Consider the following 23,253-nt stretch of genomic DNA (forward strand, 5'->3'; position numbering starts at 1 on the left):
TAGCTCAGTTGGTTGGGCACTGTCCCACAAAGCAACTGGTCGCAGCAGGGCACAACCCACACGGGCTGGGGGTTTGGTACCAGTTGGGGCCACTTACGAGGGGCAACCAATCAACGTTTCTCTCTCACATTGATGTGTCTCTCCCTCTCTTTCTACCTCAGTTCCCTCTAAAAATAAATAAATAAAATCTTTTAAAAAGATAAATTATGAAATACAGAACAGGTAATAGTTGTTACTAAAGTGATTACATACATACATATATATAATTGGGATGTTCATGTGTATGCATACATATCTTTTTTAAATAGTGTCTGACACAGCATAGTTATAGCAGTATTCCAACAGCTAAAAATTGTGAACAATTTAAATATACACTAATAGGCAAATAGCAGAGAAGGGTCCAGAGAAAGGAGACTTTAATTTTTTTTATTCTACACATTCTATACTTGGCATATGAATCCAATTGTTAAAATCTTTACAACAGGTATATAGCACTTGTGGAAATTTACAATTAAAAACACACACCATTCCGAGGTACCATCTATGACCATGTCCTACTGTCTTTAGAGCTTGAATAATCCCTTGGTCTAAGCACTGGAAAACAGCCAACGTTATTTCTCAGGGGGGATCGTAACCCATCAGCACATATTTCCTCAGGCTACCTGAAGAGATTCATAGGTGGCAGATAATGTATTCAAATATATTTCCTCCTCAGGCTCCCCAACTTTTCTAAAAGGATGCCAATCCTACTCCCAACCTAGCTGACAATTAAAGCACAAGGCTTCATATTTAACTGTAAGTGAGAATAACTACACTCCAGTTACTTGTCAGGGAGTAAAATGCTAATCTTACTGCTACTCATTTTCACTGAAAGCTTCTGTAGGACGGGTACATGGGTACATGCCTATTTAGTCCAGCCATTTCTTACTCTAAAGCTGCGTGTCTGGATCAAGACACACCAACAATAAATGGCATTCTCGGTTTCGTGCTTTGATTGCTCTCCTCCCTACCTGCCCTGTAGAACTGTGTTTAATAAAGTGCCTTTGATGTTAAGCCACTAGACTGTGTTGAGAAAAGTTTAAGAACAGGTCTGGAGAGTAGTCTTCGATTATTTACTATGAGGACGCTGTTGAGACAGTTGAGTATGTTTCACTACAACTAAGCTTCTCCTAAAGGGCTGACAAATTTTGATCTTGTGAAAACTAGAAAACACAGTTCATCATATGAGAGGTCTCTTTCAAGAGATTAGAGCAAAATCTGTGATGCACTTCAAGCAAATGCACAAGCTTTTGTGAAATGCATTGTGTGTCTCTTAGTCCATTTGTCTCATTTTTGTCATCCCTCTTTTTATTTAAAAGCTTATTTTATTCTCTTTCAAGACAGAGAGGAAGGAGGGGGAGAGAGAGGAAAAAAAACACATCAATGCAAGGGAGACAGAGTGATCAGCTGCCTCCTGCAGACACCCCAACCAAGGACTGAGCCCGCAACCCAGGCATGTGCCGACAAGCAGTTGAACTAGTGACCTTTCAGTTACAGGATGGCATTCCAACCAAGTGAGCCACGCTGGCCGGGGCCCTTTGTTTTTTGTTTTTTTAATCTTCAACTGAGGATATTTTTTTCATTGTATTGTTTTTTAGAGAGAGAAGAAGGGAAAGAAAGACCGAGAGAGAGAAAGGCTGATATGAGAGAGAGACATCAACTGGATGCCCCTGTATGTGCCCAAGCTGGGGATGGAGCTTGCAGCTCTTTGGTGTCCTGACCAGGGATAAAACTGACAACCTTTTGGTGTATGGGACAATGGTCCAACCAACGGAGCCACCCAGCCAGGGCTCATCCTTCTTTCTTTCTTTCTGCATTATTGAGCTATAATTTACCTAGCATAGGATTCAACTGTTATAAGTGTACAATTCAGTGAAGTTTTCATCAGTTTACAGGTGTCATCATCACTGCAATCCAATTTTAGAATATCCCCATCACTCTCCAATATTCCCTCAAGTCCACACACAGCCAGTCTCCACCCCTACCTCCAAACCTCCTCTGATGTGCGCTGTCCGGACACTTCATACATGTGGGGTCATGTCATTTTTAGTGTTTTGAATGTGGCCTCCTTCACCTAGCATACATTTGAGGTTCGTCCATATTACAACACTTATCAGTATTTTCCCCTTTTTTTCAATTGCTGAATAGTATTTCAATGAATGGGCATATGCCATTTTGTCCATTTACCAGTTGATGGAAATTGAAGCTACTTCTATTTTTTTTAATATATTTTATTGATTATGCCATTACAGTTGTCCTATTCCCCCCTTCATTCAACCTCCACCCTGCACACCCCTCCCCCACCATTCCCCCACCTTTCCTTTATGTCCATGTGTCACAAGTTCTTTAGATTCTGTATTTCCCATACTCTGCTTGCCCTCCCCCCTGTCTATTTTCTACCTACCGTCTATGCTACTTATTCTCTGTACCTTCTCCTTCTCCCACTCCCCTGTTGCCAGCCCTCCATGTGATCTCCATTTCTATGGTTCTGCTCCTGATCTAGCTGTCCTCTTAGTTTGCTTTTGTTTTAGGTGTGGTTGTTAATAAATGTGAGTTTGCTGTCATTTCATTGTTCATATTTTTATCTTCTTTTTCTTAGATAAGTCCCTTTAACATTTCATATAATAAAGGCTTGGTGATGATGAGCTTCTTGAACTTGACCTTATCTGAGAAGCACTTTATCTGCCCTTCCATTCTAAATGAAAGCTTTGCTGGATAGAGCAATCTTGGATGTAGGTCTTTGGATTTTATGACTTGAAATACTTCTTTCCAGCCCCTTCTTGCCTATAAGGTCTCTTTTGAGAAATCCGCTAACAGTCTGATGGGAACTCCTTTGTAGGTGACTGTCCCCTTGTCTCTTGCTGCTTCTAGGATTCTCTCCTTCATTTTAATCTTGGCTAATGTAATTATGATGTGCCTTGGGTCCAACTTTTTTGGGACTCTCTGAGCTTCCTGGATTTCCTGGAAGTCTATTTCCTTTGCCAGATTGGGGAAGTTCTCCTTTATTATTTGTTCAAATAAGTGTTCCACTCGTGGCTGTTCCTCTTCCCCTTCTGGTACCCCTATAATTCGGATGTTGGAATGTTTAAAGATGTCCTGAAGGTTCCTAAGCCTCTCCTCATTTTTTTGAATTACTGTTTCTTCATATTTTTCTCTTTGGTCATTTTTTTCTTTTTTCTGGTCCACTCCCTTGATTTGAGTCCCAGTTTCCTTTCCATCACTATTGGTTTCCTGTGCGTTTCCCTTCATTTCAATTAATTTAGCCTTCATTTGTTCCTCTAATTTGTGACTAAAATCAACCAATTCTGTGAGCATCCTGATCACCAGTATTTTGAACTGTGCATCTGAAAGGTTAGCTATCTCTTGGTTGCTTAGAATTATTGGCTCTGGAGCTTTGAGCTGTTCTTGAGCCATAATGTTATTGTCTGTTCACGCCTATTATGTATGAGGGGCGGGGCCTTAGGTGTTCACCAGGGCAGAGTGACCCAGTGGCTGGGTTGTGACGCTGTAAGTGGGGGCGGGGTCGGAGAGGGGCAATGGCATTTGTTCTGCTCTCTGATTTCTGTCCCCTCTGCCACTTCCCACAAGCAAATTGGGCCCTTCTGGTGCTGGTTACTGGGTGTGTGGGCCTGTGTACCCTCCAGGATCCTGTGGGTCTCTCCAACGAACTCTCCCGGCACCTCAACCCCAAAAGTCTTTACAATTGGTGCTTTCAGGCTCTAATTCCCGTCAATGGGGCCCTAGCCTGAGTGGTTTGTCTCACTGCTCGCTCCTTCACTTAGTTTATCTGCGCACAAATGTGTGACCACGGTCAGCCAGCTACCCTGAGCCCTCACTGGGTCCGCCCGTTGCCACCCCACACCTGGGATCCACCAACCGCCACCTCCATTCCTGGGTCAGTCCAGCTGATCTTTCCTGCCCCACCCTGCTCCGCTGCTGACTCTGCCCCTCTTACTGATCTGGCTAAATGGTTTATGGTTGTCAGACTTCCATACAGTTCAATTTTCCATGTTTTGGCTGCGTTTTGTTATTAAAATTTTGTTGTTTTTAAAATTGGTTGTGCAAGAAGGCATGGTGTTTCCACCTACACCTCCATCTTGGCCGGAAGTCCTATTTCTAATTTTTGTCGATTATGAATAAAGCTACTATGAACAATCAAATACAAGTCTTTGTGTGGGTGTATGTTTTCATTTCTCTTGGATATATTCTGAGAGGTGAAACTGCTGGGTTAATTTTACATGTCAACTTGTCTGCACACAGTGCCCGTATACTTAGTCAAATGTTATTCTCGGAGAGTATTTTGGGTGAGACTTACATTTAAATGGGTGAACTGTGAGTGAAGCAGAGTACCCTCCCTAATGTGAGTGGGCCTCATCCAATGAGCTGAAAGCCTAAAGAGAACAAAAGGCTAACCTCGCTGAGCAGCAGGAAATTCCCAGAAGGCATTTGGTCTTTTTCTGCATCGTGGGCTCTTCCTGGTTTTCCAGCAGGCTCAATTGGCACTCAAACTGAAGTTTTCCTGAGACCCAGCCTGCTAGCCTACCCTACCCAATTTTGGACTCACCAGTCTCCACATGAGATGATTCCTTAAATTAATCTCTTCCTATATACAGATACACAATCTTGGTTCTGTTCCTCTAGAGAATCTGACTTATGCATACGGCCAAACTGTTTCCCAAGGTGCGTGTACCATCTCACATTCTTACCAAAAATGTGTGAGAATTCCTGCTTCTCCGCATCCTGAACACTAGATATTGTCTGTATTTTTAACTACTGGCATCCTAGTGGGTATGAAGAAATACCTCACTTTGTTTTTTTTAATTGGGCTGTTTGTTTTACTATAGAGCTGTTGGAGTTCCTTACATGTGCTGGATACAGTTCTTTATCAGATATGATTTCCAAATATTTTCTCTGTGGCTTGTCTTTTCTGTTTCTTAACAGTGTCTTTTGAAAGATAAAGGATTTTAATTTTAACAAAGTCGAATTTATCAATTTTACCTCTAATGTCGAATAATGTCTAATGCTTTTGATGTTACATCTAACAAGTCTTTGCCTAATCCAAGGTCATAAAATATCTTCTATGCTTTCCTTTACATGTTTTATCATTTTATCTCTTACATTTAGGCCCGTAATTAACTTTGAATTTATTTTTGTGCAGGATTTTTATGAGGAAGTTCATGTTTTACAAATGAATATCCAATTTACCCAGAACCATTAGTTTAAAAGATAACCCTTTCTCTATTGAATAGTCTTAGTAGCTTTGTCAAAAATAAATGGGCCTTTAAAGGATACATGGACAACAACTGAGAAGGGTGGAAATGGGAGGGAGGGGGGAGGATGGGGGGTGGGATGGGAGGGGAGTAATAGACAGAAAACTATACTTGAAAAATAATTAAATAAAAAAATTGAAAAAAATAAAAAATAAAAATAAATGGGCCTTACTGGATCCTGCTCTGATGTTGCCTAAAGCTGGTCACTGGGTGTCTGAGTTCTGGGCCTCTTGGGAGGGACCTTGGCAACATACCAAGTAAGACACTGCCTGTGACTGGCCCTTGGCAACTTGCTTGGAGTTACAAGTGACCCGAAGTTTGTGCGTACCTCTGCTGGGCCTGGGTGCATGCGAGGAAGACCAAGCCACACAACAAGATTGGCTCTTAGCAGCACCGGGCCTGGGGGACTATATCAAACTAAAAAGTTTTTGCACAGCAAAGGAAACCACCAGAAAAATGAAAAGACATTGAGTGGGGGAACATATTTGTTGATACATCTGACAAGGGCTTAACATCCAAAATTTACAAAAAATTTATAAAACTCAACACCATGAAAACAAACAATCCAATTAAAAAATGGGCAAAGGTCCTGAGTAGACACTTCTTCTAAGAGGACATACAGATACATGGCCAATAGACATATGAAAAGATGATCAACATCACTAATCATCAGAGAAATGCAAATAAAACCACCATGAGGTATCACCTCACACATGTTAGAATGGCTATCATCAATAAATAAACAAACACTGCAGAGGATTGGGGGAAAAGGTACAGCCACTGTACCTTTTGCAGACTGGTACAGCCACTGTGGTAAGGTCCACAATATGGACCTTTATCAAAAAAGTCAAAATGGAACTGCTTCATAATCCTGTGATTCCACTTCTGGGGATATATCCAAAGAAACTGAAAACACTAATTTGAAAGAATGCATGCACCCCTATGTTCACTGCAGTGTTATTTACAATCACCAAAATTTGGAAGCAGCCCAAGTGTCTATCAGTAGATGAATGGATAAAAATATCTATGGTACATTTACACAAAGGAATACTACTCAGCCATGAAAAAAGATGGAAATCATGCCCTTTGTGACAGATAGCATGGATGGACCTGGAGAGTATTACGCTAAGTCAAATACGCCAATCAGAGAAAAAAAAGCACCATCTGATTTCATTCATACATGGAATCTAATACACAAAAAGAACTAACAAGCAATAGTTCTAAAAGAGACAGAGTCATAAATAGAGAGCAGGCTGACAGCTGTCAGAGGGGAGTTTGGGGGCCAGGGTGGTGTAGGGATTAGGCAAAAAAGAGAAAAAAACTCACGGACACAAACAACAGTGTGGCGACTGCTTGAGGGAGGAGAGTGGGGAAGGGGGAGGGGGATATAGGGGGTAAATGGTGATGGAAGGAGACTTGACTTTGGGTGGTGAACACACAGAACAGCGTACAAATGACGTGTTGTGAAACTATACACCTGAAGCCTGTACACTTTTGTTAAGTAGTGCCACCCTTACAAACTCAATAAAAAGGAAAAAAAGTTCAATGGACCAAAAATGTAAAGGTTTATGTCCGACTCTCCGCTCTACTGATCTATGTGCTCACCCTTGTGCCAATGCCGTACTGTCTTCTTACTGTCCCTTTACAGTGAGTTTTAACAACAGGAAGTGACAAGGTCCTCTAACTTGTTTACTTTACTCATTTATTTAAATTTTGTTTCATATTCTGTGTATTAGTGAATACCATCTTAAATTCTTTCTGAGAGAAGATATTAATAGACCCCCCCAATAAATAAACTACATTTTAAAGATATTATTAAAATAACCTATGTCTCCTAAGATTTGAAAGGAACAATCACTAACGTGTTCCCTCTAGGGGTAACTGTGCAATTACGTCTTTCCCCTGCCCACACCCACATCAACAAACATTTACTGAATGCCTATTAGATACCAGGCACGGTACAGAGTCAGATCCTGAAGATACAAAGGCAGATAAGACACGTTCCTCACTTAGCATATAAATGGAGAAGGATGATGGCACAGTGTATTACTAGCAACAACAGAACTGTACAGTGATAGCAAGGGCAACGGTAGCAAGGGATATTAAATTTATCTAATCAGATTTATCTTCACACAATAAGCTTTTTGCTGAAAAAAAAAGGTTTAAAATTATTGGGTTTTTTTCCCCCCACAAAGTCAGTTTTAAAACACCAGAGAGTCTAATACTTACAAAAGCTTGGAGTAAGCAATTCTTTTATAAAGTAGAGGTTCTCTTAACTAGTTAGATCTTTTCATTTGTTCTTTGTTTTTAAGTTTACAGAAGTAGTCATATTAAAATATAAAGGCTTCATTTTACCCCTAACCTACCCCACTCCTCCCTACCCCCAGAGGTAACTTCTGTTAGACTTGGTCAACTCTTGATTTTTTCAGAACTATAGCAGATGCAAAAACCATGAATGCTTAAAATCTTCACATATATCTCAAACCTTGTTTCAGATAAGAATGTCAGCCTCTTTTCCACTAAACGTGACATCAGAACAGCTAGCAAGACTTATAAATCATTCTTTTATCCTTCTATATCCAATCTTTTGCCCCAGAAAAGGTACAAATTGAAAAAAAAAAAGGGCATAATCGACAGACCTAAATAATGTGTGTGTGTATAAACTTTACAGTGATGATTCCTGAAACCTGTTCTACAGGAGACTTTAATAAGTGTCCTAAAAAAAAAAAAAGAAAAGAAAAGAAGAAAGAAGGAAGAGGAAAAGGAGGGAAAAAGGAAGGAATAAAGTCTGGCAGTGGGCATTTCCAAAATCAAATACATGGAAAATAATGGGTTAAAAAATACCAACAGCACTCACTGAGATGCTCTTGCTGTTCATAAAACTGCTGACCACCAAACTTTTAAATCACAAATCACCTAGTAATACCTTGAAAGAGTCTAGATTGTGAAAAATACACAGTGTGGGGAACGAGCGCTGGTTACAGCCTCCTCTTCATCATAACCTTGGCAGTAATTCATGCAGCTGAACAAATGAGGGTCTTGAGAGAGACGCATAGGACCACATAAATTTGCTATTGGCCACAAGTCTGAAAAACTTAAGTCTGCAGATTGTCTTAAGATTCTGTCTTTACAATGTTAGAAAAACATGTTTGCTTTCTTTGGTGTACTATTTTTTCTTTGTATAATAAAAGAGTAAATTAGAGACAGAAATTTGGCTCCAAAAATTAAATGCAATGAAGTACCTGCTTTCAATAATAAGTAAATATAAGCAAATGGTCACAATGTACATTGTATCCATTTTTTAATTTGTTTTACAAAACCAAAAGTTAAAGTATTTAGGATATTAATACAATCATTGCTTTATTATAGAAGAACCTTTAACAGGTTAATAAAAAATTACTGTTAAGTTATATTTACATAAAGTGACTATAGCCACCTCTATCTGTATAATAAAACAATGGTAAATTTGGATCTATCTTCTTCTATGTTAGTCTTTGAATCAAGATATATCTCAGCAGTGAGCACTGTTACCTTTGCCCCTGAGACTGCATGGGGCCTTATTTACCAAAGTGTAGTCATGAATGATAACTTTTCAATATATCTTATTTCTGTCTTCCTGTTAAAAATTCAATTGGGTGGGAGAAATCTGGGAGGACTTCCTAGTGAAATGGATACTTAAGGTAACTAAAAAAGCAGTATGTCCTCGGGGAGAGCTGTTCTGAAATTCCACTTCAGTAAAAAAAAAAAGGTGGGGGGAATAAATACATCATCAAAGGAGAAAAGTCTCCATCACACATTTAAGCTTTTTTGTTGTTGTTTCTTCATTGCCCCTGAGAACAGGAAGTGTGATAACTATCACCCGTATTTATAAACGTCAGCTGGCCTCACTCTGTCATATCCAGACTCCTACTATTTGCTTCGTGCCCAACTCGAGCTTCCTCTACGCACCTCTCACCTCTCTAGTTCTAGTCACAATGAGTTCTCCCTCCAGGAAGCAACTTGATTCTTGTTCGGGCCTCTCACTTAACACATAACCATATTTAATGCACCTGCAAGTTGCTGTTTAACTTGACTAGTGCACGTATCCTGTTCGTAGAGAGGTCTAGAAGACTGCAAGTGGCAGGACCAAGGTCACAGACAGTGCGTCTTTGGAGAACTCACAGTAGCAGGCACAATACTGTTCACATGTGCATTCCCTAAGTATTTGTTGACAGAGTTATATTACTAGTTAGTGCTTTATGACGGTCCTAGGAATAATTAATCCCTGGGGAAAATAAAAGTGTTTTTCTATTATGAAAATAATAAATGGGCTTATTGGTTTTAACAAATGTTAACAGACTGTAATTTAACTAATTTATAAGTAAATGTTATTTTTTCCCTACGACAGAGCAGCATCATGTTAGGCCATCCGGATGTGGGTCAGTAAGGACTGGGGCACAAAATGTTGTGAGAAAATTAAAGGCTTAGTAGCAAAGGACTTTAAACAGTATCTTCCCATTAGAGACCAAGAGGAAGGATAAGAATAACATTTTTGAGATGTACATAATCACACACAGCATAAGGAACAAGTAAGAATCTAAAAAGTAATGTTGAAGTCTCATTCATTCATTCACTCATTCATTCAACGAACCGTCATAGAAAACTTACTGTGTGACAGGCCGTCTTAACAATGGGGAACTAAAGGGAAATGAGAAATATCAACCACTCAATGTTGGCTAAGGCAGACCCAAACACAATCAATCTAAAAATTCATCTACCCATGTCCATGTAAAACCATAATACACTTGGTTAAAGTGCTTTAAAATATTTTATCTTATTGCTGTAAACAATGCAAATAATTTTCTTTGGCCTAAACACCAGCAAACTTCAATTAACCCTAGAAACTCCTTCAAAGAGAGATTGCTTCATCTCTGCCCATCGCCGAGGGGTTAGGTGTTTGCTGCTGAAGTAGGGCACAGAGATGGCTACAAGCAACACAGGCAAACTTGCCCAGAGCTTGTCTAAACGAAAGTCCACTGCCTGCGACCACGGCCACAGGGACTGGGTCCCTATCGATGCATCGGCAGCTGCTGAAGCATTCTTACACTTACTTCACAGGACCATCACATTTTCTTCTAAAACTTAAGGACAACAGCAAATATAGAAAACCATTTACCAGCCACAAAAATGTACATTTAAAATATTGTGTGTGAAATAAAAAATGAGCTGCAATATACTTTTAAAACCAGAGAAAAAGTAGAAAATAGTAAGTAGCTCCCTATGTCAGCTACAACCTTCTGAATGGAACTGAAGCAGAAATGTTGCAATTCCAGCTAAGCAGCTTTGCAATGAAGCAATTTACAATGATCTACCTACTCTGTAAACTACAAGTAAGATGATAGGGGCAAATCTACCCTTTCAGAATCAGAACCCATTTTTCAAGTGTGTTTTTAGAAGGAAGGATGTAGTCTTGTAATAGATCCATGGGCTTTCATTTAACTAGAAACTCACTAAACCAGAAATCGGTAGTTTTAAAATCTACACAATTAACTTGACTACTGAATCTGAATTTTAAAACTAATATGTAACCGCTCCGTTCTTGTTTTAAATCAAAGGGGCTTCTTCTAGGACGGCAAAGGAATGAGCACTTAGTCTACCTCATGGAGGAAGGAGCAGTTTTTAGTCTTGAAAAACAGGAGATCGCCTACATGATCACCTGGGACAAACTTGGCCAGTGTGAGGAGGCGAGAAGGTTATAGGAGCCTGGGAATGTTTAACATCAAGAAGGGAATTACAGCTCAGTAAGATCACAGGGAATTACACAGGAAACGTGAACAGTAACCCTTTCATATCTCCGTACCCCTCCCACTGCCTGTGATAAATGGAGTCCTGCTGCATGCCGTCCAGCTACACAAATGCACAAGCCAACAGCAGGGGGGGACTAGGAAAAAGGGAAAAATCCATTTTAAACACACACAAGAGCACAGCGTAAATTCATGACATGAAAAATCACATTGCTTCAGAAAACAGCCTTTAGCCTTTCTTACTGCCACGTACGCACCGTATCCCTGCCTTATCCAACAGAGCCCTAAGTAAAAATTCCAAAGAAACGGGAAGAGCCACGCGGGGGTGGGGTAGAACAGTTGGCGGAGGCATCATAAGGCGGAAAACGTGGCTCCTCCGAAGCTGACCAAACAAACAGGTCTCCACCCTGGCTTATGTTTAAACATCTTGTTCCTAGTCCGTCTGGAGGGAAAACATTCTTTCCACAATAAATAATACACAGTCGAATCAGACACTCTTACTCCAGCCTTTGTCCCCTTGGTGTAAAAGCCTCTCAGTACTGTCAGCCAGAAGCTGAGAGAATTCAACTGATTATGAACTTTTTGTTTTAAGAGTAACTCAGTTTTATAAAGTCAAAGCAAGTTGAAATATTTCTAGTTGTTAATTTAGAAAAGCTAATGTGACTGCCCAGATCCTATACCCTTTAGAAACCCCTGGCTTGCATCTCAAGAAAACAAGCTACCTTGACTAACTGGAAAGGGGAAATACTTGGTTTCTAGAAACAGGTGAGTTTGAGAGAGATTCACTAAAAAACAAACCAAAAAAATCCTTCATGGTTCTCAGAAAATAAAGGCATGGATGGAGTATCAAGATAAAATGAATAAAAAAGTGATTTTTCCAATGGGCTAAGTTTAAAATATGGAATGGAATTTCATAGGTCATTTTGAAACAAGATTTAACTTTTCCCACTGATATAACTTTAGAATAGAGATGTTCGGCCACAAAGAGTAGGTCAAGAAACAAATGAAAGTGAGTACGGAGATGGCAAAGCAAACCATCAATAAAAGTGAAAAGGGTAAGCTTTGTAGAACAGAAGCAGGAACAATAAAACCAAAGGATTTTTTCCCCTGCAAAGTGCCTCCTTTAACACACACACATTTCCTTTAAGAAATAGCCTGTACCAGTAGTGTTTTTGTACAGTAAATGGTCCACTCAGATGGCAAATGAGATTTCAATTACAGACTTCCTAGTCACCTTAAAGGCAAACAACTGATGTCTAATTTCTGTAGCATTGGCTCACAGGTAGGCAGTCCCATGACTCTGCAACACGCTAAAGACGCTGCCCTGACCAACGTGGATCAGTTGGGTAAGGGTCATCCAGTGAGGTGAAGGGTCTCTGGCTCAATTCCTGATCAGGGCACATGGTTCGGTCGCAGGTTCAGTGCCCAGTCAGGGCACATAGGAGAGGCAACAATCCACGTTTCTCTCTCACATCGATGTTTCTCTTCCTCTCTTTCTCCTTCCCTTCCCCTCTCTTTAAAAATAAATAAAATGTTTAAAGGTGCTGCTCTTTCCATGGATTTAGAGTTGCTATAATATTTACATTAGGAAAACAGCAGAATGAGAGGGCACAAAAATGATAAACAAACTCCAAATAATAAACCAGCCTTCTGACTGGGGTTCCAAGAGGGAATCAATTCCCCAATACAGTGTGGACCCTGAAGTGCACCAAGTAGAAACTCAATGGAGTGATCGCCTCATCTGGAAACGAGAGCTACTTTTACTACTCCTTAACCATTTTTCACTCATGTCTTGTGTTAAGCATAAAAACTTCATATCCTCATTGTATATTATTTGAGATTTCAAAATAATTTAAATATTATATAATCAAAAAGAAACTATAGCAAGATAATTTTGGGTTTTTTTTCAAAGAATGTTTTACAACAAAAGTTGTTAGCAAATACTTCTATAAGTAGACAAATATTAATACTTTACTATTATTTGGAAGACAAAAAGGTCAGAGATATCTACAAACACTAATGTACTGATGAAAACGAAGTGTTAACTGTTGGGACCTCACCATATCTCCTCTCATGAAGAATTACTGTAGATAATGTTTTCAGTTCTTACATTAGGCCTGAAGAAATGCTGACTGACACAATATTAGGCCTTCAATATCTGTTAAACGATTCAGCAATAAGGCCTCTTTTTTCTTTTCTGAAACTAACAGTGCCCTAATATAGTACTCTCTTTCAAGTAATATGGGATAGAAGCAAGCAGTGTGAGTCTTCAGAACAGGGACAAGAGTAAAAAGATGCAAACTGTGGTTGGCCTTGACAATGTAACAAAAACGGCAAAAGTATCAGCACATTAGTAGAGCACTTTGCAATGTATGAAATATTTTATGTAATTTCAACCCCACACTTTATAATGTGGATATCATCTGATTGAAATAGCATAAAGCAGCTTTTTGAAAGTTACCCAGCTAATTAAGCAGCGTAACTGAAATTTAAACCCTTCTGACAGCTAGCCCATTCATTAAAGGCTCTTAACTTCGTGGTGAAATTTTGAAAATATCTTCATCCAAACTTCAAAATCAGGGCATAAATAATAAGCACACCCCTTTTTCTCTTAACCCACCAATATCACTCACTCTCTTAATACTAATTCCCAAAACATTCTCCGAGTTCTCATCGCGACGGCCTTTATTTCCTCATACCAGCATGACTAAGGGCACAAGGAAAAGCACCTTTCAAAACAAACCTTTCCGCCAGGTCTTATGTCCTGTAAGAGTCACCCGGAACAAGGACACCAGCACAGACATAAGCTTAGAAAAACATTAACTACTGCGGAAATGTCCGGCGCTGTCTCTCCTTCGTCAAGCATGAGTCAGACATGACACACACGCCTCTTCATTCCTAACAGGGGAGCAGAAGTCACCCTCTCATCCCCAGCCTTCTGGCTCAGTGAAGACGCTCACCTCAAGGAGCAGGCAGAGAAAGGCTGAGGCACGCGAATAACAAAGCTAACAGAACTAAAAGTTACATTCCTATCAACTTCTAAAAGTCATTCTAAATGTTTTATTTTTGAAAACTTATTAAAGATGGGCAAACTAATGGTATTAGCAATTTAATGTAAATGTGAGGTATAATGAAGGTAAAATTTTATTCATATAAAATGAATACAGAACACTCACTTTTGTCAACAAAAGGTCACTGCCACCAATCCAATGCCAACAGGAATCCCCAGTCTGGCTTGAGGTAAAAAGGTGAACAATTTGCAAACAGCGGAATCGGAGCCTCTGGTGAAAGCTAATGATGTGTTCCGCAAAGACAAAGGGGAGGGCGTTGTGTTGCGTTTTGTTTTGTTTTTACAGAAAAGTTCCTACCCAAGTTCACGATTGGTTCGTTTCTACACCAATGAGAAATCCAAACAGCGTAGTTCCCATTGGTCCAAATAGCACTGTCTTGATTGGTCAGCTTTGCGCATTCTGTTTCATAGTTATGGAGCTGCTCTGAGTGGTCAGAATAAATGCAAATGAGTGGCAAAGTTCCAATGGACAGGCAGGGCCCAGTGCACTCAGTTGAAAGATGATACCAGAAGCTTCCTTTTAAGGTTCACAACAGAGAGCAGGAGCTCAGGCAGCAGACTTGGCAGCTCAGTCCACGGCTTTTCCCTGAAATACAGCATTTGCGAGGGGCCTCTGTTAGCAATGGCTGCTGGACTATGATTATGATTTGGGGGCCTAATTAACCATGAGGAATCCTTCCTGGCAGATATATTCCTCCTCGGGGTTCACACTTCGGAAGTTTATCATGAAGATTATGAGACTAAATTACATGAAAAAATGCTAAACATCTTGCCTGATACATAATAACTACCCAATAAATGTCTGTTGCTGTTACCAAGATTATTGAAGTATCAAAAACAAAACATACAATGGAAGGTCATATTTAAAATGCACCAGAAAACAATATAATCTGTAAGGTTATATAATACCTTGAATATAATTGAATATAATTACCTTAACTTATATTCAAAACAAAAATATCTGTTCTGTGCATAGAATCACAGTCATATAAATATTCAGGAAATGATTTGGAAGAAATGTCAAAATGACCTCTGAGAAGATGGGAGACTCGGAAGTTGTCAAAGGAACTTTGATCCGTAATTTTTTAAAAGTATTTTTGTATACCTTCTTTAAATAAAATAATGTTTAAAAAAACAAAATAGAAAATCTATTTAGACAAAATATTATCTTAGTTTCTAAATTCCACAGTTGACTTCAGTATTACATGAAAAGCAATACTTTCATTTTTAGTTAATGTGTCCATATGAGAATTAAAATCTCATTTTTTTGCCCTGGCCAGTGTGGCTCAGTTGGTTGGAGTGTCATCCCATAAACCAAAAAGTCACAGGTTCAATTCCTGGTTAGGACATATACCTAGGTTGAGGCTTCAGTCCCCTGTCAGGGCACTTACCAGAGGCAACTAACCAATTGACATTTCTCTCCCACACTGATATTTCTTGCCCTCTCTCTCTTTCTCTCCCTCCCTTCCTTCCCTTCTCTCTAAATCAATAAGCATGTCCTCTGGTGAGGATTAAAAAAATAAAATCTCATATTCTTTATTCAAGCTTTATACTACACATTGCTTTTAATAATCTTCCTAGTGATATTCTTAATTGCTATATTAAAAATACCTGCTTGTGCAAAAAAGAAAAGGAAAAACCTATTTTATTTAGTTTTAAAACCACTCAGTGATTTAATCAAGGTGCAAGGAGGCTTTCAAAGGCCGGGAAGCCATCAATCAAAATGGCTTTACATGAAAAAATTACTTTTTCTCTTAAATTTTGTATGTAGTATATTTAATACACCACATACAGAAAGTTGAACCCTTAATTCTTTTTAAAGCCAAAGGGTTGCCTATTTAAAATCATCCTAACAATTTCAAATGTCTTGAGGGTTTCTTTAATTAAAAATCTCTCCTTTTAGGCTCTTCCTAACTTCTAATTCTGGTCTGTACCATATTGATGCTGGTTTTAAAATTCTTACTTTCCTTTTACTTTACAACCATAACTTTGACTTTTTCATTCCATTCTTTTTTCCTTCAAATCAGCTAGATCTGAGCCTATAAATTGTGGGCAAACCAGATCACCAAAGCCCTTATTAACTCCCTCAGAGAGGCAAACAGTGGGCCTCCAGGCATGAAGTAAGCCACTGGCACCACAGGCCCAACCAGACCCAGCCCCAGCAATTTACAGATCCAGCTTATAAATTAAAGGCCTCCAGTGTTATAAAAAGAGATAGCCATTTCAAAGGATGAGAGAGAGAGAGAAAGCAGCCTCTCTCTGACCAGGAGGACACTGGGCTGAACAGGAGATCCCCACCTCAAAAAGCTTTGGGATTCAGCTCTTCATTGTGGGAGGCTGTGCAAACCTCTGTTAGATATGTTTAAAATTCAAGAAAGCCCTTTTCTGTAAATTAATGGAGAAGAGTATTTGATCAAAAGGTATTCTCTGTAATTTCAAATAAAAATTCTAGTTATAATCCATAACTAGTAGAGGGCAATTCTGATAATGATTATAATAATACACAGCTTTATTTCTAGAAAATGAAAAACATATGTACGGATGAATTTTTTCACCTAGGTGCTCAGTTATGGACTCATTAATATTAAGCTGCTGTAATAAAACATACAACAATGGTTCTTCCAGTAGATGACTCCCTTAATTCTGTCTTTACTTAGCACAGCAGTTAGCAACATGAACTTTGGAGCCAAATGTTAGATCCACTACATACTAGTTGTTACTGGTTAAGTAACTAGACTGCTCTGGGCCTCAGTTTCTTGGCTGATATTAACACCTACTTTATAGGATTACTGCAAGGATTACATAACTCACATCATGTAAAGCACTAGAACTGTGTCTAACACAGAGAAATGCATTGTAAAATTCTTGGCTGTTTTCATCCTTAACATCAGAAACGTTCAGCTCTCAGAACAGAACTTTTAAGCACAGCTTACTGCAACCACTGAAGGAAGAGGTTCCTTGAGTTCTACTTAGGACTACTTAGGATGGAATGCTTAGGATGGAATGCTTAGTTCTACTCTTAGGACACATTCAAAGTCACTGCACCGCTTTCTGTTGTGTTTTCCAGTGATTGTATCCTTCCTCTATACCTCCTTGTACGCTGGGCTCTGGTTCTGCGTTTACTCCACTCCTTCTGGACTATAGATGCCTTGAGAACAGGGACTATATCTTACCTTGTGGTCTCAACATCTAGCACAGAGCCTTGCATAAAGTAGACACTCTACAAAATATGAAACAATAAATATTAGCTACTTATCTGACTGCCTCACTCAAGTTCCTGAGGACAGAGGCTACTGAATGCAGATCTTTGGATTCTTACAGGGGTCTTCTGTACAGTGCTGCTTAAAGCCTATCACCTACATTTTGTATCTGTTTCTAATATATTTTGAATTTTATTTGAATTTATTCATGATCCTTTATGTACTAAAACAAAATACACTTTAAAATATAATAATTGTCCTTTCCCCCCTAAAAGCTCTTAATAGAAAAGGAAGTAGACTTTTCAGTGATATTTTAGTCCTCAAAGTGATAACCGCAAGGAGGAGAAGCGACCAATGTTTGCTGCCTGATCTCTTTCTTCCATGCTGTTCTGGATGGAATTTTTGGCAGCAGCGGCCCATCCCCCAGAACCTAGCCAGAACCTAGCCAGAACTAAGCCCTTCCTCCAAAAGAGTCAGGCTTGGACTGCTGTACAGATTTCATCAGTCAGTACTGTTTCCTAGCTCTTTCACATTTATAACATGTTCATTATTTCAAAATTCTCTCTGGTCACCCAGCTTGTGACCATGCCCAGTTGAGCTTGTGACAAACAGGCACCTTGCACAGCATTCTATTCCGAATCTTCTAAAACATGAATTGGATGCTGACAGCCTTTTGACCACTTGGGAGCTCATCAATGAAAGATCTTCAGTGGGACCTTCAGTCTGATTTCTGACGGCTGCCGCACAGTGGGGCTACCTCCCAGCATCCTCAATCTCAAGACATGCACATATCCCAAGGAAAAAGGTAATAACCTTTTTAGAGTCTAGATAAACACCTTACATTTCTCAGGGGAAAACAGTGACTTAACATTCCTCTGAGTCATTCTACTACCAGATTACTTCCAGGTGTCAAAATTGTGCCTCTCCGCCACATCATGTGTCACTGACTAGTATTAGGTCAGAGCACAAACACACAAGTCACATATAATCCCTTCTTCTTGTTCTCCTTACTCAAAGTCATAAGGTGTTTTACTCCTCTTGACTTCACAAGATGAAATTAAGCTGACTTCTTTGATTAATGAAATTAAAAATAAAAACGCTGTCAAACAGACACTTCCTTGCTAACCCTGGTGTTCTTGGTCAGTCAAGGGATTTCAAGGTTAGAAAGGACGTTGGAGAGTCATCTTCCTCACTGAATATATCTAGCCTGAGGCCCAGGAAAGTTGAAGCTTTGCCATGGTCTCACACACAAACACACACATATACACACACACACACACACACACACACACACACACACACAGAACCAAGGCTCGAGCAAAGGTCTTCTTGCCTCCTTCCCACACACCGCACTAAACGAGTCTCTTGCCAAGAACTTCACCCTAACCCACAGTACTGAAGAAGCTGTTCTCATTCCCAGCCTCACCTTGCTCTCTACATCTTGGTAGTCCAGCTATATAATTATGTACCCCGCAAATATGAGAAAGACAAGTCTCTCATCTCTAAGGATAACTTAGGAACACCACTGTTGCTTAAAGGTATTACCCCTAGCAACTGCTACAGGTTTCTTTCTTCCACAGTGTTTCCAAGACCAGACTGAATGTCCCTAAGATCCTGCTTCCTTGAACAGTCCTCAGGTATGCAGTCTGATAAAAATGGGAAAGCCCCATTTACAAGCACTTCTGCTATAGAGAAAGAATGGAGCCAGATGCCCACTTGAGAAAGTCACATGACTAGGAGCATTCAAAGTAAGAATAATCTCCTATCAGAGACTCAAAGCAGCAAGACGACAGACAGCTTCTGTCATTGGCAGTGGATGAACGTTAATGATAATGTCAATTCCATGCCCTGTGTTACTTGACATAACCACTGGCAGGGACATGTTAGAAAACAAGCTTTCTAGTACGTAACTGGTGATACCCCTCACTCCCACCACAAAATCCATTAATCCAAGAATTCCCAGACATATTCTAGACCTTATTGGCTATAGCAAATACCAAATACAAAATTCCATATTGTAATTTCAAATTAGACTCTCTCTACTTTTTTCCTGGTCTAGTAACCAGTAAAATGGCCTGAAAGTAAGCAACAGGGAAAAGGAAAAGAGGGTCTATTTTTAAGACAGAATATAGAAAGAGATCAAGAAAATAATGATAAGTAATGTAATATGACACAAGAGTATATTTTGAATGGCTTTCTTAAAGTTTATTTTAATATATATTTGGAAAACAACAATTTATTGAAAGTTGTGACAATCTTAGGGTTTTCATAATTTTTATCTCTATAAAATTTAATAAAAATATTTTATAAGTAATTTCAAATTACAACTCACTAAAAGTCTGAGATTAAAATCTCAGATCACACTAATGAAAAATAAGAAGCAGATAAGCAAAACTCCCTATTAAATTTCTCATTTCATCCTGAGAGAAAACAAAGTACACCATTTCATTCTTGACTGTTAATTATAGCTATTACAGAGATTTAAGGTTTCAAAAAAACTTAAAAATCATCCCTAGCAGATTTCAAAGCAGACTATTTATCTTCAGATATACCACAAATTTAAAATATCAATCTAATCATAATTTAACAAAAAACCCTTTAAATCAAATAGCAAAAACCCACAATAGAAACAAGAAAAATTTAAAGAGAAAGTTAAAAAAAGATAAATGAAGTAAAAACAATTAAATCACTTTTTGACAATAAACATAAATAAATTAAAATATCTATTAAAAAAAAGTTTCCCACTAGGTTAAAAATATTAACTGTTCCACTTTTAGAAAACATATTTAAAAGGAATGACAAAGAAAGGATAAATATAATAAGAAATACAAAGATGTTTAGGAAAATGTAAACTAAGGTAGCGATATTAATGTCGACTAAAACCCAAAGCACCAGGCATAAATTAGAAAGACATATAATTCTTATAAAATTTATAATCCTCAATTGAGATTATAAACTTTACATTATAATACATTAACACCAGTACCAAACCAAAAACTGACAGAAACATAAATAAAAATTAATAGAAGAAATAACTGATTTATATATTTAGGACTTTAATAGAACACACAGCAATCACAGAAAAGTTAAACAGAACAAATATTTAGGTATCTTATAAAAAATACAAATTCTTTATAGAGGTCTGTAGAACTGTACTGAAATTAATTACAAACAAGTCCATAAAGACTGTCTTCAAAATTAGAAAAGCACAGTACTATGTATCAATTTATCAGTTTATTAAATATTAGTATGTAAGTTTAAATGTAACTTGGAAATCTGAGAATTACTCTCCTAAGTAACTACTGCATTGACCTAGCCAGTTGGCTCAGCTGGTTGGAGCATTGTTCTGTACACAAAAGGCCATGAGTTGCCGGTCAGGGCACACACCCAGGGTGTGGGTTCCATCTCCAGTGGGGCATGTACAAGAAGGCAACTAATCAACGTTCCCCTCTCCCTCTCTCTCTGCCATCTCCAAAAACAATGAAAACAGTGTCCTTAGGTGAGGATAAAAAATACAAAAATAAAAATGTAACTACTGTATCAACAAAGCTCTTGTCATCCAATCCTATACCATTTTAGAAATTGTTAATTGAGAATACACACAAAAAATACATTGAATACAGCCAAAAAGTACACAGAGAAAAATGTAGGAGTCTTACATTTTTAAGTGTTTTCATTTTCTGTTAGGGTATCAACTTTCTGCCATAACAAAGATCCTCAGAAATACAGTAGCTTGAGTTAGAAAATTTTCTTTTTCATGTCACAATACAGTGTGGCAGGGGCAGTGTGCTTCATGAGATCACTCAGGGGCCCAGGCTGGCTCTATCATCCTCCACAAGGCTTCCATCTCTGGGAGGTGGCTGCCATAGAAACTTCCAACCAGCAAAAAAAGGAAAAAACAAAGTCTAGGTCAAGCAGCCTGTCTTTCAGCAGAAAGCACATCACCATTCACCTCTCATCAGTCACAAAGCCACAGACTGCTGCAAAAGAAGCCGAGGGAAGTAGTGTCTAGGTGGTCATCCATGTATGTGCTCAGGTAAAATTTAGGGCTTCTGTTCCTAAAAGAATAGATTCTAAGGAACATTAGGGTGGCTTCCACACATTCTTTACAGTTAAAAAAATGAAAAGAACAGTAAAACAAAACAAAAAGAGCTAATTATATGTAATTACTTCATTTTAGGTGGATTTTTAGTGCCAAAACACTACTAAATATAATTCAGAAAATCAGAAAAGTACATTAATGAATTCTAAGGATGCATGGGTTCCATTATAATACATCAAATCATAGGCTAGAAAGTATACTGAGAAACTCATCTACTATCTTTATTTTGGGGGGACAGTTAATTCATACATTACTGTTTATATTGTGACTGACTTACCTAAATGAACTTTTCCAGTGTACTCGGTTTTAGCCTCACACAGAGGTCTTCTAACATTGGATAGAAGTTAATCTTTCGTGAGTAAAATAACTTTCAGAATTTATGGAATTTTTTTAAAAAAAAACAACATTACTGGACTTGTTTTTATATTTACTGAATATTTTATACATACTGTTTTTTAAATACTGAACTATATTTTATAGACAATAAAACATGTACATTTTAAGTGTACAGTTCTGTGAACTTTACAAATAACCTATGTCCATATGACTCCTGCCATTGTCAGGACATAGAGCACATGCATCATGCTCAAATGTTCCCTTGTGCCCCGTTTAGGTCAACCACACTTGGCTCTCAGCTATAGGCAACATCATTACTTGTCTGTTTATTGTCACTATAGAATAACTCTGGCTTTTCTAGCACTTCTGATATAAGAATTCATGGAAGTAAATGGAATCATAGAGTTTGTATTCTTTTGTATCTGGATTATTTTACTCACCATAATGTTTCTGAGATCCCTTCATGGTGTTGTGTGTATCACTACTTTATCCCTTTTTATTGTTAAATAGTTTCCCATAGCATGGACGTACCACAATGTGTTTATCCATTCACTAACTGATGGGCATTTAAACTGTTTCCAGCTTGGAGCTATTATGAATAAAATCACTATGAACATGCATGTACAAGTGTATCTCTGAACATGTTTTCATTTCTCTTGGGTAAATATTTAGAAGTAAAATTGCTGGGTCTTATCGTACTAGTACATTTAACTTTTTAACACACTGTCAAACAGTTTTCTAAAATAGTTTTATGATTTTACTTTCCCACCAGCAACATATGAAACTTCCAATTGTTCTACATTTCACCTAACACTTGTTCTTTTTAATTTTTAACTTTAGCTATTTCAATGATATTGATACCATAGCTATTGCAATGGTATCTGATAGTGATTTGCATTTTTGGATGTCTAATGATGTTACACCCCTTTCTCTGTGCTCCACCAGCCATTCATTATTTTCTTGTGCCATTTATTTAACTGGGTTGTCTGATTATTAATGAGCTGTAAGAGACCTTTATATATTCTGGCCACAAGTCATTTGTCACATATACGTATTGAGAATCTGCTGTCTCTGTTTAAAGACTGCCTTTTCATTTTCTTAACGATGTCTTTTGATGAATAGAATTTTTAAATTTTGATGGAGTCCCATTTATCAATTTTTCTTTTATGGCTCATGCTTTTTATGTCCTACAAAATCTTTGCCTATCTCAAATTAATAAATATTTTCTCCTGTAATATTTTTCTTAAGGTTTTTTTTCCTTAAAGTTTTATAGTCCTAGTCTAATTACAAGCATTACTCTTTGCCACTTATTTTATATATAGAAGAGGTAAGTGTTGCTACACAAAATATCTGAGAGTTTCCTGCCTATGTTCTCCTCTAGGACTTTTATGGTGTCATGACTTACATTTAAGTCTTTTATCCATCTTGAGTTTATTTTTCTGTATGGTGTATG

The 23,253-nt window shown here is 38.2% G+C and overlaps 1 protein-coding gene across 4 annotated transcripts in view; it reads right to left on the reverse strand.

Moving 5' to 3' along the window:
- Positions 1 to 23,253, reverse strand: part of ZNF438 (zinc finger protein 438) — a 173,995-nt gene that overhangs the window by 109,066 nt on the left and 41,676 nt on the right. For 3 of the 4 annotated variants that reach the window (XM_037037243.1, XM_037037242.1, XM_037037244.1), the window contains exon 3: positions 14,269 to 14,748. The exons of the other annotated variant lie outside the window; for it this stretch is intronic. The gene's annotated coding sequence lies outside the window, so the exon portion shown is untranslated. The remainder of the gene's footprint in view (positions 1 to 14,268; positions 14,749 to 23,253) is intronic. 4 annotated transcript variants of the gene reach the window in all.

The sequence above is a fragment of the Sturnira hondurensis genome, unplaced genomic scaffold, assembly GCF_014824575.4.
Source record: "Sturnira hondurensis isolate 20B ecotype Veracruz unplaced genomic scaffold, ASM1482457v3 Scaffold0022910, whole genome shotgun sequence".
Taxonomy (NCBI): domain Eukaryota; kingdom Metazoa; phylum Chordata; class Mammalia; order Chiroptera; family Phyllostomidae; genus Sturnira; species Sturnira hondurensis.